The sequence below is a fragment of the Poromitra crassiceps genome (assembly GCF_964638095.1).
Source record: "Poromitra crassiceps genome assembly, chromosome: 29".
In the NCBI taxonomy this organism is placed as follows: Eukaryota; Metazoa; Chordata; class Actinopteri; order Beryciformes; family Melamphaidae; genus Poromitra; species Poromitra crassiceps.
Window position 1 is genome coordinate 9157427 of NC_139641.1, and position 19017 is coordinate 9176443.

Genomic DNA, 19017 nt, shown 5'->3' on the forward strand with positions numbered 1-19017 from the left:
GATCGGCCCCATCCCTAATCAGAGGAACCAGTGTCAGGCCACATTTGATTTGGTGCAGTGTGGTCTTGATCAGACTAAACCAATGCACAATGTAGGCAGAAAGCCTTGAGTTGCCACTATGACAGGATATGTGGAGGGGGGGGGGGACTCCAGATGGACAGAAAAAGTGACAATATACAATGTTATCTGCATTGTTGTCTGTCTAGAATGAATATGTATAAAACATTTCTGTTTCCAGAGGTCAGTACCACAGGCAGAGAGCAGAGTCTCCAGTAGGCTACCCAGCTGTCTGTCTATGAAGAGTGAAGGCATAGGCGAAGACTTCAGTAGCCTACTGGACCTGGACCCTCAGACACAAAGTAAGAGGATTGTCATGGAGATATATTTGATAATACACTGTAACTGACCGTATAGTCATTTTTAATAAAGTATGAATGTTAGCCTACATTTACATTTAAATTATCTTTGCCCTTGTGATATCACACATTACAAAAAATGATGAAAAAAGTCATTGTGATACACAAAAGGACATGTTTGCTTGCAGTAAATAGTGGTAATGATATACAGAGATTACTGTAAAATAAATAATACATGTAAGAAAAACCAGTCTGGATTGACCTCATCAGTGCTCACAACATACATTTAGTTTAACCACTTGGGGGCGCCCCATGCTCAATTTTGGACGGTTGACTTTAGACCAAGTAAGTTCAGGGCAATTGCACTATGGTACATCCCACTGCTTCTAACAGCTGACACTGATGTGCAAGCCTAACTGTCATGGAAAACACTATTATGAATATCTCATCAGTAGACTTATGCCTTTTGCATGTTCAGAGGTCAGAGGTCATGCACAGTAGCATGTTGTAAAAGACTGTTACAGTGTCTACAGTCATATCAAATACTTTGTTTCAATTACAAATACTTTTCAATGTTGGATCACATATCAACATATCCAACAATGTAGTGTGTGTGTGGCAAGCAGTGTTGGGGGTAACTCATTACAAAAGTAACATATTACATGTAATATATTACTTTTAGCAGTAACACAGTAATATAACTTATTACTTATAGGATTTCAGTAATATTATACCAGTTACTTTGTCAAGTAACTCAAGTTACAAATTGAGTTACTTTTTTTTTTAAATCAAAGCTTATTTAAATAAAGATACATTCAAACTGTGTGTTTTTATGCAAATAACCACTACAGATGACAATAACAAAGAAAAAGAATAACATTTCGAATTTTGGATTGTTTACACTGACTTCAAGGCGGTTGAAATTATTTTTCGGGATGGTTCCGGGGCGGCGATGTCATTCTGCTGCTGCTGTTGTTTTGGTGAATGTAATGCAAAAGTAGTGTAATAAGTAACAAGTTGCTCTACACAGACAGTAATATTGTAAAGTAACTTATTACTTTCAAATGAAAGTAACTAGTAATAGTATATTACATTTTGAAAGTAACTTGCCCAACACTGGTGGCAAGTGCTTATGTGTTCCGCAGTTCACCTTTTGAGCTCTTTTCTCTTGTGCTGTTTGCTTGACTAGTTATGAACGACATCATCACCACCATGTTCAACAAGAAGTTTCTGGAGGAGCTCTTCAAGCCACAGGAGCTTTACTCCAAGAAGGCCCTCCGGACTGTGTTTGACAGGCTGGCCCACGCCTCCATCATGAGACTCAATCAAGCCAGCATGGACAAGGTAATGCTGCCGTCTGGAACATGGATGCTAGGGGTGGGAATCACCAGATGCCCACGATACGATACTGAAACGATACTTGAGTCACGATACGATAGTATTGCGATACTGCGATATTTTCGATATTGCGATATATCGATATTGCGATATATTGAATATTGCGATATTTCGATATATTGCGATTTCTTACATTTTCAACTGCAAATGATGTCCCCAAAGGAAAACTTTGTCAACATCTGGTTTATATAAGAACAATTTTTCAGTCTGTACATCTGACTTCAACCATTTTATTGCAGCAACATTGTCAAGTAGACAGACCAACAACTTTCATAAAGTCATGTCATAGTTGCATGCACCTGACAAACTGAACTGTTTGTTACAGTCTACTTACAGTCCACCTTAACTGGATGTGTGTGTGGACTACTGTACTTATGAAGTTTTTGCAACTTCACTTCACTTACACAAAACATCTTGTGCAGCCCATTCAGTAACTGGGGAATTTGTAAATTACTGTTATGACAAAACTGTTACTGTTAAAACAAAATGAAAATATGCTACCGTTTGTTTACTGCTGGCCTTGGAACTAAAGTTTATAGTAGCCCGGTGGCCTGGCATGGCCTGCAAAAAAAAAAAAAATAATAATAATTGCAATATCGATACAATATCGTCAGGCAAAATATCGCGATACTGTGGTGTATCGATTTTTTCCCCCACCCCTAATGGATGCTGTATGTGGATGTTGTGCTGGAGCCTGTAGCTGGCAGCATTCTCATTCCTCACATCTTTTATACATTTTTACCTGCGACCAGCAGCTCTATAGGTCACTCTGTCGGTCGGTTGATTGGTCCAATTGTGTGTGTGTGTGTGTGTGTTGGGGGAGTGGCTGTGGTCACAGACTAGTTGTCTCTCATTTCTGCAGAAGATCTAAAAACATGATGTGATTGGTTATTATGGTACAAGAATATTTTTTATAGGTTGAGTCGATGTCTGGGTGGCGTAAATAATTCCCCCCGTTCTCCCCATTCAGCATAGTTAGCATTTAGCTGCTAGCCCTGCCCAGGCAGACGGCATCGGGGATTCAACCAGCGCAGTAAATGCACATCTAAACAGACGTCTATGTACCTGCTCTAGAATCCCCAATCCTGTAGTGTAGAGCCACAGCACCGTCAGCCCATTGAGATATGTTTTTTTTACCCCACTTGCGCGCCAGCCGTATAACATTTTGTGGGTGTTCCCACACAGGCCGACTGTATCTATATGAATGACACATTACTATAAGATTGGCCATCCATCACTAAGTCAAGTCAAGTTTATTTGTATAGCACATTTCATACACAAAGGCAATTCAAGTGCTTCACATAAAATGGTTGACACAAGAAAATAAAAGAATAAAAGAAGAGAATAAAATGGGCATTTAAAAGCATCACAACAGGACTTTAAGAAAGAGCACAAAAAGTGCATTAAAGGGATAGTTCGGTTTGTTTGAAGTGGGGTCCTATCAGCTAGTTCGATACACTAACTGAAGTAGGTACAGTGGTCTGGACCCTGGACGCAGCGTGTAACGAGACCCGGTACTCGGAGCAGCAGCCAAACCAGCTTTTTCTCTGTAAGTATGTGGGGTCAACAACTAAAACGTAATTTAGCCACCTAAAACAACACCCACCTAAACAAATCGATATCTGTGTACATGCACGCTCTATTTTGACAATTTTGAGTGCTTTACTTTTCCGCCAAAGAGCAGTTTCATTCGGCACTGCTTTTTCTCCCCACCGTACAACTACCGTATTCCTCCGCTAAAAGCCTGCTGGGTTACTCCGCAGAGCAGCTGTTATTTTGGGTTATTTTGTTTCTCCCAGCTTGTTATTGAAGACACAACAAATAGAACACACAAACGAAAATATGAGTGATTTTGATAGCGAGGATGATATGCCATTCACCTTGGTGACAAGAGGATACAATTATGAACCAGAGAGAGTAATATACAGAAGAGGAACTTTTGCAGATTGTGAACAGGCAGAAAGAGAGATACGAGGAACTGCACATATGCTGCCTAAATGCCGGGGTGCTGATGCGGGAGCATGCACGTTATTCCCTACAAGGCAAATAGTTGTCGTGTCGTGTGAGTCTAACCAAACTCCATTCAAAAACATTCCATTTTAACGGAGTCCATTCTGACCACGAGGGGTGGCAATGTGTCAAAAATGAGCGCTTCCGCCTTTGTTAGGCTACATAAAGCCGCCCAGTCAAAATAGTGGTCGGACCGTCGTCAATCACTGTGGGTGATTTATTTTACAAGTGGCATTTCAAGTCATATCTGACTAGTTTTCAATGTTAGGCTCCTCCACAAAAGTTAGGCTTTTTCTGACATGGGAGCAAGCAAGCAGCGCAGCAGTAAGCGTCCCTCCTGATGCACCGGACCTGCCTGCCTGCATAGCTGAAGCGCGTTGGGATCCCTCTAGCAAACAATTCGAGCCGTTTTTGCAGCACTTGAGGAAACCGTGAGTTTGCTCATTTAATTCGTTGATATAAGCGATTGCCACAAACGATTCATTAATTAATAAACTACGTGAACGTGAAGTACCACCACCCGCCCACATAACAGCTAGCCTACATGATCAGGATCATGAGTTGCCAGAGTTAAACAGCAGCTGCTTTTGCGCTAATCCGGATCCTACACCGGCGACCGAGATGAATATGATACGGACTCGCGGGAGTGTGCGTAGGCCGGCTTATTGTTGTTTAACATGCAGGCCAACCGGCTAGGAGCGGGTTATAATACAGATTCCACTGCATGTTAAGAAGTGGCTTAAGATTCATCCCATTAGATCACAGAAGGTCTTGGTAAAGGTGAGGTTAATGGCAGAAGCACATGTGTGCAATACATTCAAAGTACATTTTGATCAGACACAAAATTGAGTGCCAAGGACGTCGATCGACGTCAAAGTAAATAGTGACGTAGAGTGCCAACGACGTCGATCGACGTCAAATGCGTTTTTGACGGTGGGACGTGGATCAAAGCCTCCTGCATCTCCTGTACAAATATTGTAGCTATTGAAGGTGTATAACCTATTTTACGGACTCATTATGTGGCGACAGTGCTCTCCAGATTGAGAAAGGTCAGGAAAACAGCAGGAAAAAGCCGTGATGAAAGAGAAACCGCTCATGCTGCAGCCAGAGCCATATAGATTGCTCTGGCTGCAGCTGACGTTGGCTGCGAACAGCAGTCAATCCGCTCCCACAACTGAGCCCCTCTGCCTCTGTCTGTCTGTCTGCATAGTTTCTCCACACGATTAGCCGCCAGAAAAGCAGCACCCGACACTGAAAAGCCAAACCATTCTCAGCAGTCCGGTTTGGCTTTTCCGTGTGCGCTGGGAGCCGGCGCACAAAAACGGAGCACTCCGAAAATAGACGCTGGGTGCGTGAGGCTGTGTGTTAGTGTGGGGAGGAGTTTGCAGCTGAGGGGGGGGTGGGGCACGCAGGGCACCACACAACTACACCACGTCACTACATCAGAAAATATTAGCTAGAGTCAGTGAATGTGCTTGAAATGCTTCATTTCACAAAAGGCTGAATATCTCAGCTTATAATTTGAAACGCCTGAAAACGCTGAAAACAACCTATCTTCTCCAGCTCATAACTAAAGAATGGAAAATGGTATCAATAAACGTTTTTTTGCTGATGATACAATAGAGTCTCCTTGTTCTTTGTGCGTGTTCGGTGTTTACATAGTAATATCACACAATATTCTGTGGGCCTCGAGAAATCACTGAAAACCCTCTGAAACTCTGGCACTGGTAGCGTCCGTTCTCCAAAAGTGGCTGGCACTCAATGAGTTAACTCATTGAGTGCCAGCCACTGCAAGATGGATTTTTATCTTCCATTCAGTCGGCTTTTTCTTGTTGAGCCAGTTGTAGGAAAGACACTCATCTCTGAGACTACCTGGACGGACTATGAATTTTCTGACCCACTCGCACATAATTATGAGCAGTGAAAAATGAATCACTTTTGCATAGACATAAAATCTTGAATTGTGCTGAAATAAATAGTATGTATGTATGTATCATAGACATTGCAACATCAGTGGCTAATCAGTGACCAGTCACCAGTGTCCCAAATCATTTGATTTGATGACATCACTGATTATGTCACAACGTCAGTTTTGAAACAGTGCTTGATTTTTCTTAATCATCTGCATTTATTCCATCTCCCAAACCATTTACGGTACCTTTGTTGTCCTTTTTTGGGGATTTTGGGCCCCGCCCTCTTCTTAGTATATATGTTGCCCCGCCCTCTTCTTAGTATATATGTTGCCCCGCCCTCTTCTTAGTATATATGTTGCCCCTAGGTGAAATCTTGGCAAAGCATAACATGTCCTTCCACTGTTTTGCAGACGATGTTCAGCTCTACCTCCCCCTAAAGGCCAACAAAGGTAAGACTGCACTACACCCACTCAGGCCCGGCGTTAGGGGCGGGCCTGACTGGGCCGGGCCCCCCCATTCAACAAACTGGCCCCCCCATTAAAAAAAAAAAAAAAAAAAAAAAAAACTTTTTTTTTTCTTTTTTTTTTTGTTGCTAAAAACGTTTTTCCGTTTTTCTGTTTTAAAGTTTAACATGGAATCTGGCTGTCATTAGGCATTGATTAACTGAATGCTAAACTGTTACTTTGAACATCCATTTGCAATGATTCTGGCTGGATATTAACTATTGTAAATTTGTAACAATGAATGCAATTTGTGCACAATGTGTAAATACACTTAATATTAATTGTTTAGGCCTAATTATTTGTAAAGTCACAACACATTAGAGATGTGTGTAGTTCTTCACAGATTTAGCCTCTTCATTTTGCTCTCAAATGCACCAGGTTGACGAATTTTACTTTAAAATGTACAAAATCTTCTTCCGGGGGAGAATCCCCCCGGACCCCCCTTGGGTAGCTTGGCCCCCACAAGCTAGGTGCAGGCCCCCTCTGTAACTTGGGTCTGGAGCCGGGCCTGCACCCACTCCTTGATTGTTTAGCCGAGATCAAGACCCGGCTGAGCGCCAACTTTCTAAACGAGTCTAAAACCGAGATTATTTTATTTGGCAACGCTCCCCCGTCCCCAGTTGCCGACGCCCCCTAGGCCCTCTGGGCCCAAACATGCGTTCCTCCGTCAGAAACCTAGGCGTGATCTTCGACAGTGCTTTTAAATTGGATAAACAGATCAGCTCCGTGGTGAAAACTAGCTTCAGTTTCAACTGAGACTTTTAGCCAAGACAAAACCATATCTCACTCAAATGGACCTGGAGAGGTTGATCCACGCTTTGATCACCAATCGTTTTTAGACTACTGCAACGCACTTGACTTGGCCTTGACCAGTCGCTGCTCCGTCCTCTTCAGATGGTCCAAAATGCAGCTGCCCGTCTTCTTACTAGGACCAAAAAGCGAGACCATATCACACCTGTCCTGGCCTCTCTCCACTGGCTCCCCGTCCGTCAAACGCATTGATTTCAAACTGCTGCTGATTGTTTTTAAAGCACTAAACGTGTAGCCCCTTCCTACCTTGCCGAGCACCTGGTCCACCACGCCCACATCCAGAGCCCTAAGGTCCGCTGACCAACTGCTACTGGAGGTGCCCAGAGGAGACAGAACCTTCACAGCTGCTGCCCCGAGGCTCTGGAACAGCCTCCCCCTCGCGATCAGATCAGCCCAGAGTCTAGCTTCTTTTAAGTCTCTACTAAAGACACACCTCTTCTCCCTGGCTTTTTAACACATTCACTGCCAGCCTTTTTTTTTTTTTACTGTAGGTAGGTTCTGCCAGAGGGTTTTTTTGAGGATTCTGGCTCATCTTTCAAGACCCGAGGATTCTTTTCTGCTAAGATTTTGTGAACACACAATATCTCAAAAGAACTAATAGAATGTGTGCTTTCTCTGTCTAAAAGAGTTAGTTTGTAGAGTTAGTAGTTATGTAAGCATTAGCAGTTGAATACAGCATGGTTTCAGCGTCTGGAAATTTATTCTGAGATAAACGGCTTTTTGTGAAATTCGATAGAACAGTCACTTTAACCATTCATTTTTGGCATCAGTAAGACGTCAGACATCTAAACAATAGTTTTGAACAGTAATTTCCTCCATAACAGCAGGAAACCCCCCTCTGCTTCCAACTCCTCCCTCCGTGGGCGTTCTCCTCCGCAGCGTTTGTCACAAGCGAGTGTTCTGCTGCTGCTGCTGCTGCTGCGAGTTTGAGCAGCCTCCCTCCCTGGCAGCGAGTGTGGATAGGGCTCACTTGTTTCTTGGGTTTGAGAGCTTTGATGAAGCTTTGTGCGATTCTAGGCTTTATGCTGCGTGTTTCAAAGTGTTTTCCACCCAGTCTATTTTTGGAATCCCCCACCGCCAGCTCCCAGCGCGATAATGCGCGAAAGTGAAAGCGTTTTCGCCAATCCATTTTACAGTAGAGAATGGTTTCCTCGCGCGTTACCCTACAGTTTTGGCTCTGCTTTTCCTAGTGTGGAGAGCACTGTCGCCACTTAGTGGGTCCGTGGAATGGGTTGTACACGTTCGCTGACTCCAATATTTTTATAGGAGACGTGGGGAGCGTTGATCCACGTCCCACCGTCAAAAAAAAAGCCGAGATAACTCGTCATTGGCAGTGAACCGTTGGATTCTGTAAGCCGAGATATCTCGTCAATGGCAGTGAACGTGTTAACTCGAGTTTAGCTTTTTCTGCGCCTTTCGTTTATTTATTTATTTATTTTATTATTTTTACTAATTGTATTCATTTTATTCATCTTGTTCATTTTATTCACTTTGTCTTTCAACTTCTACCCATTTTATTACTTGTTTTACTGCACCTGGTACTGCACCTTGCTCTCTGATTAGTGCATTTGTACTTGCTTTATGCTCTGTGTTTTTACTTGTGAAGCACTTTGATCGGCCTGTGTCGTTGTAAACGTGCTATATAAATAAAGTTGACTTGACTTGACTCCCCCTGCAGGGGACGGGGGGCGGTGTTCTATTTCCTCTTATGGTTGGCTTGTTGCACTATAGCAGTGTTATTTTGTTAATGCTGTTGTGGTGGCAGGACTCAGGAGTGTACACACACACACACACACACACACACACACACACACACACATACGCACACACACACACACGCTAGTCAGCACTCCACCTCTGAAGGCTGAGACGCTGCCCCAGAGGGAAATATAACATTGGTTATGTGTTATAACCGGAGTTCTATGACCACTGCCTGAGCCCTCTGGGTTACCTGCCACTCCACTGTGTCGCTCACTGACCGGTGTGATGTTGGTAGCGCTCTGTCCTGCTTTAAATACAGGGCGGGCTCATCCTATTGGCTAGCAGCTGATGTGCATGCAAAGTTTCAGTGTCAATCCCGAGCAAGAATTAGAGGCTTAAGGTCCTTACACATCGGGAGCGTTTTTTTCGTGCGATTAATTCGCACGTCAATACTATTTTCCGGCCCTATATCAGTTAATGCAACCGTACATACCAACAGCGAAGTTTCGCTGAGCGTTATTGCGGTGTTTATTTTTTCGAACCACGGTCGATTTTTCAGAAATTCGCTTCCGACGTGTACACATCTGTGGCTGTGATTGTCAGGTGGGTCAAAACTTGCATCGCAATTTCGTGCCGTATATTCGCATCGCTCTTGATGTGTAAGGACCTTAAGACAGAACCCCAGAGGGCAGAGCCAGTGGTCATATAACTCCAGTTATAAATCATAACCTACGTTATCACATTCTTGTATCACGTGACAATTTATTTGTGAGCCCCAAATGACCAAGTCTAACTTCATTTCCATTTGTTCTACTTGGCAAATAAACTATGCTGTTCCTTACTCCTTACTCCTCCTCCTAAAGGAAAACTTTAGGATGCAGCCAATCACCAGCTGAGAACAGGGCTGCACGATATGAGGAAAAGCTGCGATGTGCGATAACACTGTTCAATATTGCGATGACGATATGACCTGCGATAAATAAAAAAATGCTATAAACAAAAGTCTTAATGGGTAGGGGTGCTCCGATCCGGCTAAGCCACGATCCGATCCGATTCCGATTCCTGGGGTCACGATCCGATTCCAGAATCGATTCTCGATTCCAACGATTCTCGATTCCAGAATCTAGAATCGATTCTCAATTATGTAGTTTTATATTGCAATAACACACAAAGGTAAATCTAAGACAAAAAATGACAAATGTATTAATGCTGAACTTCAAATTCAACTTCTGAAGTATTACAGTGAGGGCCTAAATTCATTTTGCAATATGAGTGTGGCACAAGATTCTCAAAGCCTGTGTTGAGGGTCATACGAACAAAAATGCACTCTTGAAGCTAAAAAAAAATCCAAAACCAACAAGTTAATTATTTACATTTTTACTTCAATGTAGAACAGTCATTTCTTACACATGAGATTACTTTTAGCCTTTTAGTCATAACGATTATTGAAAGATATTCCATATTCCAGACTGAAATGTTATAACAGAAGTGGAGTATTGGCCAGAATGACATTTCTGGACATTTGGACATTTGGACACTTATTCAGCGGGTATCTTGCATGTTGCGTTCAGGTGCACTGTACTTTTTTTTTTCGATAACACATTTTCATATCGCGATGACGATGAAAATACGATTAATCCTGTAGGGGTGTGCCACCTTAGGCACCTCACGATTCGATTCGATTACGATTAAGGGTGCTACGATTCGATTATTAAACGATTACGATTAATCACGATTACGATTTCGATGCATCTTTTCCCCATACAGGATTTCTTTGTCAGTATCTTTTCCCCATACAGGATTTCTTTGTCAGTATCCATTAATTAAAGGAAACAAACAAATTTACCTCCATTATCTTTTATTTAGATCAATCAGACCAAACACAATACATCCAAAACATTTTACATTTCCCACAACAAAAAGCTGCTCTTTACAGGTGAGATTATTTGAAATAAAGTGCCTTTAGAAACTTCTTTTATTTTAACCAAAATTCTCTGCTGTTTTCACAGATTTAGGATTAATATAAAAAACAAATAGCTTATTCTGCTGTTTTCACAGATTTCTGTACTGGCAGGATTAATACAAAAATAGCTTATTCTGTATTCAGTAATAGAAAATAAAACTTTTAACCAAAATCCTCTGCTTTTTTCACAGATTTCGGTACTAGCATGTTTGTTTAATACAAAACAAATAGCTTATTCATAAATAATAAATAAAGACTTCCAAACAAAATCCTTTACAAATGACCAGTGAGCAGCATAGCATCATCCCACAACAAGCAAACGTTTTCCTATCCACAACCAAAAGCAGCTTTAAAACTAAATAAGTGGCGGATGAATAAAATAACAGAATTAACAGATTCACCCCTTCACCTCCCCTCTCCTTCACTGCCTCCTTCCTTCAGCCCTTCACCTCCTCTTTCACTGCCTACTTCCTTTAGCCCTTCACCACTTCACTTCCTCTCTCCTTCACTGCCTACTTCCTTTAGCCCGTTACGTGTCTTATCGCGATGCATCGAAGAAACGATTTTTCGGCACACCCCTACCCTGCATGCTTTCTTCAGTGATTCCAGTTTCCAGTACTTCGGTTTTGGTCTCGTTTTACAGTTAAGGAACTGCTTTCCGGGCGAAATACCGTATTTTTTGCAAATAAAGAAAAAAAAAAAAAAAAAAAAAAAGTGCAAAAAAGAAAAAAAAAAATGCAATTTTTTGCAAATCGATAATCGAACATTGTGAATCGATTATATCGTATAATCGATTAAATCGATTATACGATTAATCGGCACACCCCTATAATCCTGCAGCCCTAGCTGAGAACATTCTATATCTTATAAGTTCATTGGCTGCAAGTGCCGACAAATGAGAACAATTACTCCCACCCATCCATCTCTCCTCAGACACACACACAATAGAACTGACACTTCATTCTTCATTCTCAGTCACAAAAAAGAAGTGTGTGTGTGTGTGTGTGTGTGTGTGTGTGTGTGTGTGTGTGTGTGTGTGTGTGTATGTCTCACAGCAGGTCCTGCAGCACCAGAGCATCTCACTTTCTATTCATTTGCTGTTTGTCTTGTTGATCACTACGAGATGATGATCCGGCCACAAGGGCAGAGAGCCACACAAACAGTAGGGGTGGGAATCACCAGATGCCCACGATACAATACTAAAACGATACTTGAGTCACGATACGATAGTATTGCGATATCGCCGATATTGCGATATATTGAATATTGCGATATTTCGATATATTGCGATTTCTTACTTTTTCAACTGCAAATGATGTCCCCAAAGGAAAACTTTGTCAACATCTGGTTTATATAAGAACAATTTTCCAGTCTGTACATCTGACTTCAACCATTTTATTGCAGCAACATTGTCAAGTAGACAGACCAACAACTTTCATAAAGTCATGTCATAGTTGCATGCACCTGACAAACTGAACTGTTTGTTACAGTCTACTTACAGTCCACCTTAACTGGATGTGTGTGTGGACTAACTGTACTTGGGTAGTTTTTGAACAATGCAACTTCACTTCTCTTGCACAAAACATCTTGTGCAGCCCATTCAGTACCTGGGGAATTTGTAAATGACTGTTATGACAAAACTGTTACAGTTAAAACAAAATGAAAATATGCTACCGTTTGTTTACTGCTGGCCTTGGAACTAAGGTTTATAGCAGCCCGGTGGCCTGGCATGGCATGCATGGCCTGCAAAAAAAAAAAAAAAAAAAAAGTTTTGTTGCAATATCGATACTTGGGGTCCAAATATCGATACAATATCGTCAGGCAAAATATCGCGATACTATGGTGTATCGATTTCCCCCCCCCACCCCTAACAAACAGTGGGCCAGAATTGCAACTATAGTTCTGCCCTGCCCCAAATAGAAAGATGAAAGGCATCACGTTGTAAGAAGCTTGGAGACGATGTTTAGTGACAGCTGGGTTGAATATAGCCCGCTGTGTCATCATGGCACAGGGAGTGACGGGTGAAGTGACTGTTGGCTGATTAATTTTCCGTGGCATAGATTCAGATCTTCCTCGAGTGTCACTGGAAAGAGGTTGTTATGACAGGAAGTGGCCTGGGGGACTTTAAATTGCTTCATTTACATCGCAGCCTAATTCACGACAAGGAAACAGATTAATAGATAATATATATTATAATAATAATATATAATAATATAAATAATAGGGGAATGCTCGTCAAATGCCTTGTGGTAAAAGCCTTTTTCTGGCCGCGGCAGATAAGAGAGGGCAGCTTTTAATTTGAGAAAGATAGCGGCAGGGCCGGTTCCAGAACAAGATGACTAGGGATGCATCCTAGATAGGAAGGGGTGCACGTGCACGGGCCGACCCGAAAAATTTGACATGTTATTTGACTAAAAATAATGCATTTTACCATCATTTCAAGTAGAATGATACCAGCCAAGCAAGAATATTTCAAGTGTTTCAAGTGCTTTACTGAAATATTTGGACCATATAATGATAATACAATTATCTCAACCTTAAAAGGTTACATGTAGGTGCCAAAAAGCCATAAATTCACATCAAAGAACAAAGAAAAACAACAATTATTATTCAAGTTTAAACAGTAAGTGTGCAGCTGCAGCATTTATAAAAAAAAAATATATATATATATTTATATATATATATATATATATATATAAAGAAAAAAACATTGCATGGATGCATAACTGGGACGTATCCTCAGTGATGTACCCTGGGGTCATAGGATGTTTCGGGTCTCGCAACATCATACACCCTCGCCCAGCTGACCCAGCCGGGGCTGGCCAAGCCCCAACTTACGTCCCAGTAGCTACCCACGGTCAGCCCTATAGGGAGGGTCGAAGGTGGTCACGCGGTCAGGGCCACTCAATCCGCTGCTCCAGAACTACTCTGCCGGGACCGGGGGAGGGAGAGGGCTCTGGTACGTAGAGGGACCGGGCTCTGTGGGTTGCCACCCGGCCGGGTTCCTCCCTCGTCTCACCAGGTCTACGACCTGTGCGCTGCACCAGACTCCCCCGCTCCAAACATCTCATTCCGAGGTGATGGTATCTTAGTGGACACCATGCAGTACCAGTACTTGGTGGCACTGCAGTCTCCACTTGCGGCTTGAATGGCCCTCCTAAAAGGCCTCTCGTGGGTTGTTGGGCTTCTTCCTCACGGAAGACGCAGGCTGGGGAGCTAACCCATACTGCTACCCGGGTGCCGTCCCTGTTCCGGCTGTCAACTGACTCTCCAGTAGTCACTAGTCTTTCCTGGTTGTCACGTAGTCTATTCCTATGAGATCACTGGCTAGGCCAGGCTAACTAATAAAGAAAAAAACATTGCATGGATGCATAACTGGGACGTATCCTCATATATATATATATATATATATATATATATATATATATAGCCTATATATATATATATTTTTTTTTTCTTTTTTTTTTTTTCTTACCACTTTTCAACTGAGCATGAAGACAATTAAAATAAGGGTGCAATGCGTGCTTTTGCACCCCTGTAAAACCGGGCCTGGATAGCAGGGGGGGTTCATTAAAATAGACTCTGTCTGCTGTCAGAAAGCCCCACTTTTTAAATACTATTGTAGATAGCATCAATTTTGTAGACCTGGGTAAATGATGATTACAAGTATTTTTTTATTGTCTGTGTCCTATACAATCTTTCTATCGAATGAGGAAAATGCTGTCTGTCTGTATCCTGTCTAAGCCAATTCAAGATTTTCACCATGTGCAGTTTCAGATTGAATGGCGAACCCGTTGGGGAGATTTATGGAACTGACGAAGGAGCCGATCTTTCAATTTTCCCACATTTAAGCTGTTTGCTGGCATTTTTTGCAATTGTGGGCAGAGTTGTGGTGCGCTCATCCCTGGGTATGGATGGACTAGTAGTTAAATAATCCCTGGGTATGGATGGGCTAGTAGTTAAATAATCCCTGGGTATGGATGGACTAGTAGTTAAATAATCCCTGGGTATGGATGGACTAGTAGTTAAATAATCCCTGGGTATAGATGGACTAGTACGGTAGTTAAATAATCCCTGGGTATGGATGGACTAGTAGTTAAATAATCCCTGGGTATGGATGGACTAGTAGTTAAATAATCCCTGGGTATGGATGGACTAGTAGTTAAATAATCCCTGGGTATGGATGGACTAGTAGTTAAATAATCCCTGGGTATGGATGTACTAGTAGTTAAATAATCCCTGGGTATGGATGGACTAGTAGTTAAATAATCCCTGGGTATGGATGGACTAGTAGTTAAATAATCCCTGGGTATGGATGGACTAGTAGTTAAATAATCCCTGGGTATGGATGGACTAGTAGTTATATAATCCCTGGGTATGGATGGACTAGTAGTTATATAATCCCTGGGTATGGATTGACTAGTAGTTAAATAATGGGGTAAGTATAATTAGATTTGAATAGAAGGCTGGAAGTCTTTTCCTGGATCACACGTCAGCTATAGGTTGTCAAGTCGTTGCCAGCAGCACAGCCAAGCAGCTGTGGCCCCTCTGATGAAGACAGCTTTAATTAATTAATTTAATTACAGCCCTCACTCATTAACACTTTATGCTTCACACACTCATCAGCCGCATGCGATATTTTAGGGTGTGTGGGGGCGGGGCCTCAGTACTCTCTCCTTCTGCCTTTGCTTTCACCATCAACAGCACAGTGGTGGAAAGGGTGGACAGCTTCAAGTACCTGGGAGTCAACATCCACCAGGACCTGACCTGGGCCGGCCACACCGCCACTGTTGTCAAAAAGGCCCAACAGCGAATACACGGACTCAGGCGCCTGAAGAAATTTGGGCTAAGGAAGGAAATCCTCAGGGACTTCTACAGAGGCACCATTGAAAGCCTGCTGACTGGCTGCTTCACCACCTGGTACGGGAACTGTACCACCATGGACCGCAGGGCGCTACGGAGGGTGAGGCGCGCGGCCCAGCACGTAACAGGAGATGAGTTGCCAGAACTGCATGAACTGTATAACCAGCGGTGCCTCAGGAGGTCCCTGAAGATCATCAAAGACACAAACCATCCCCACAACAGCCTGTTCTCCCTGCTACCCTCAGGGAGGAGATACAGGGTTCCAAAAGCACGCACAAATCGCTTGAGGAACAGTTTCTTCCCGCAGGCCACGAGACTCCTTAACATACACAAATAGTGTAGTAGTCGTACCGTACCGTACTGCAGCTGCTACCATTATGTATGCCTAATGTTTAATTGTATGTTTAACAAGGTACATGGTATTTGCACCTGTATGTCAAATACGTCGAATTTAAAATGTCTGAACACGTCTAACGTATGCACAATGCCTAATGTTTAATTGTATGTTTAATAAGGTACATGCTATTTGCACTGTATGTCAAATACGTCGAATTTAAAATGTCTGAACACGTCTAACGTATGCACATGACATGTGCACCTATGTGCAATGAATATGCCACTGACTTGTCTTATCGCTATTCTGCCTTATTGCCTATTGCTGCTTAGTATTGCTTATTGATGCCTATTTCTTATTGCCTATTGCTCATTGCTTGTTGCCTATTTGTACTATGTCGTAAACGGAGTCCACAGCACAAGAATTTCACACGTGATACTTGTACCATGGAGTGACAATAAAAATCTTGAATCTTGAATCTTGAATCTTGAATCTTGAAATCTTGAATCTCTACTTCTGTGATCCACACTACACCTAACCTCACGTCACCAGGCTCTTCTCAGCGAGAAAGAGCCTGGCCTCCGTTCACAAGTGATTTTGTCACCCTGCCTGGTTCCGGCCTAGAGCCCGCCCTAGACAGGAAGTAACAGCGGAAATAGCTCGTTAACTTGACAATTAGACACAACGAATCAGAAAATAAAACGGCAAACAACAAAACAAAAGATGGACGTACCGAACGAAGTTTTTGAAGAAGTTCTTGTAGAAACATTGCGGATTCACAATCTCACATATTTTAAGCCAATACAGAAGCTTTACTTTTCAAACAAATGTCCAGTTGATGGAATAGTTATAACGCTAGTTGTCTGTCCGCTGTTATCGATAATGGAGGATCGAGTACAACAGTTGAAGCATCTCTGCTGCCTGTGCTGGGAAAGACATGGACATTGATCATAAGATTTCACATGGCGAGTATTGTCTTTGGCTCTCCAGAAACCTTCCTCGGCAGTGGCTACTAGAGAAATGTGCTAACGCTACTATACAACTTGTGTTGTTGTTCTTTTCAGGCTCTAGTTAACGTAACCTCGCCACGTCAAGCTAACGGCAACAAAGACGTTTTTTGGCACACTTATTTCCGGTTCCTTGGTTTACGCCCCATGACAAAAAGCGGGGTGAAAGGTGCCCAGACTACACTACACCCTCTGTCTCACACACACACACACACACACACACACACACACACACAATTAGGTCGCTTTCACATAAGCTGTTTGGTCCGCTTTAACCGTGCCAGAGTTCGTTTCCTCGGATAGTGCGCTTCGTTTGGGGTGGTGTGAAAGCGCAAACGAACTCTGTTGCGGAACAAACAAGCGAACTCTGGTCCGCTTGAAAACGTGGGTCTCTCGGTTCGTTTGCAAGTGAACTCTAGCGCGGTTCGTTTGTGGGGTGAAAGCAAACCGAGCCAAACAATGACATAATATGGCTATATTATACATTTCCTGAATCCACGGAGTCTTGGGAGTATATTCCAGGTTTTGTGTTTTGTGTCTCTGATTTTCCTTGATGTCTCAATTTTGAACTAAACCGCCTACGCCCATACAAGGACGTGCGGCTCGATTTTGAACTAATCGAGGTCTGATGAAACCAAGATTGAACTCTTTGGCCTGAATACCAAGCGTCATGTCTGGAGGAAACCAGGCACCGCTCATCACCTGGCCAACACCATCCCTACAGTGAAGCATGGTGGTGGCAGCATCATGCTGTGGGGATGTTTTTCAGCGGCAGGAACTGGGAGACGAGTCAGAATCGAGGGAAAGATGAATGCAGCAATGTACAGAGAGATCCTTGATGAAAAGCTGCTCCAGAACACTCTGGACCTCAAATGGCCCATTTCCACCGCTGGTATCAACGCGGCCCCGCACAGCTCGTCTCGCTTTTTTGTCTCATTCCACCGATCAAAAACGTGGACAGCCCGGGTTGAGTCGGCGTTGAGTCGTGCTGCTTTTGGTCCCTGCTCTGTTGAGGTTCCAGCGCTGTGAGTGTGAACCCGGTACCATACGGTGACGTGAAGACACTGCAGACGACTGATTGGTCAGGCAGAATCGTGTTTACTGTCTGTCAATGCTGGATACCAGTTTAGTGGGGCTTACCCTCTCTTCTGTTATTTCCATCAGTCTTTTGTGTTGCTGCCTTCGGCTCTGGTGAAATAAAATCGATCTCCTTGCTCAGCTTTAACATGACGGTGGTTTTCAATTGTTTTGAGAGAGAAAAAGTCCGCTCCTCGGGAAGCCGCTTGGCTTGGCTCCGCTAGGCCGCAGGCGGGGGTTTAGTGAAGCCACGGTCTTGCCTGGTGAGTTGCCGCCAGGGTAGAGGCTTCCCTTCTGCCCGTAGTGCAACTCCCGTCCCCTGCGCATTGCATGCATGTGAGTTTGAGTAACAACGAAGTGATATCCATTCTGCTGGCCGATTGTCACATTTGCCCATGTACACTGTAGGTCATTTACAGGCACCAGTATTTCATAACCAGTTTAAAAGTTCTGTGTATGGATTTAATTTTAACGTTATACGTTATAGCCTACTTCAGCCAGGCGCGGACTGCATAATCGGGCACGTCGGGCAAATGGCCTGGCCTGGCCTGAATTTTTTTTTCTTTTTTTTTCTTTTTTTTTTGGTGCTAGCAGTCAGGCCACTCACTGAACAGCAGGCCAGGCGCCGCCTACTGGTTTACTAGTGGTTTTATTACTTTATTCAGGGTTAAAGTGGATGCATCTCATTGTAAAATTGGACTCGGCCCAAATTGGGCTTCAAACGGCCCAAATTGGGCTTCAAATGGCCCAAGTCTGGCTACAAACGACCCAAATTGGCCTTCAACCGGCCCAAATCTGACTTCAAATGGCCCAAATTGGCCTTCAAACGGCCCAAATTGGGCTTCTAACGGCCCAGATTTTTCGCCGCCGCCCTTCGGACGCCGGCACGCGCGTCGGCTCGTATCGGCCTGGCCTGCTTGGTATCTAATGCCCGGCCTGAATTAGGATCCCAGTCCGCCCCTGACTTCGGCTATGGGCGGAGGACAGATATGCGGTCGCCATGACGACCAGGTGTGGGCGGAGGCGAGTAAACTTGCTATGGAAACAGAGTCTATATCAAGTAGAGACGAGTAAGACCAGGT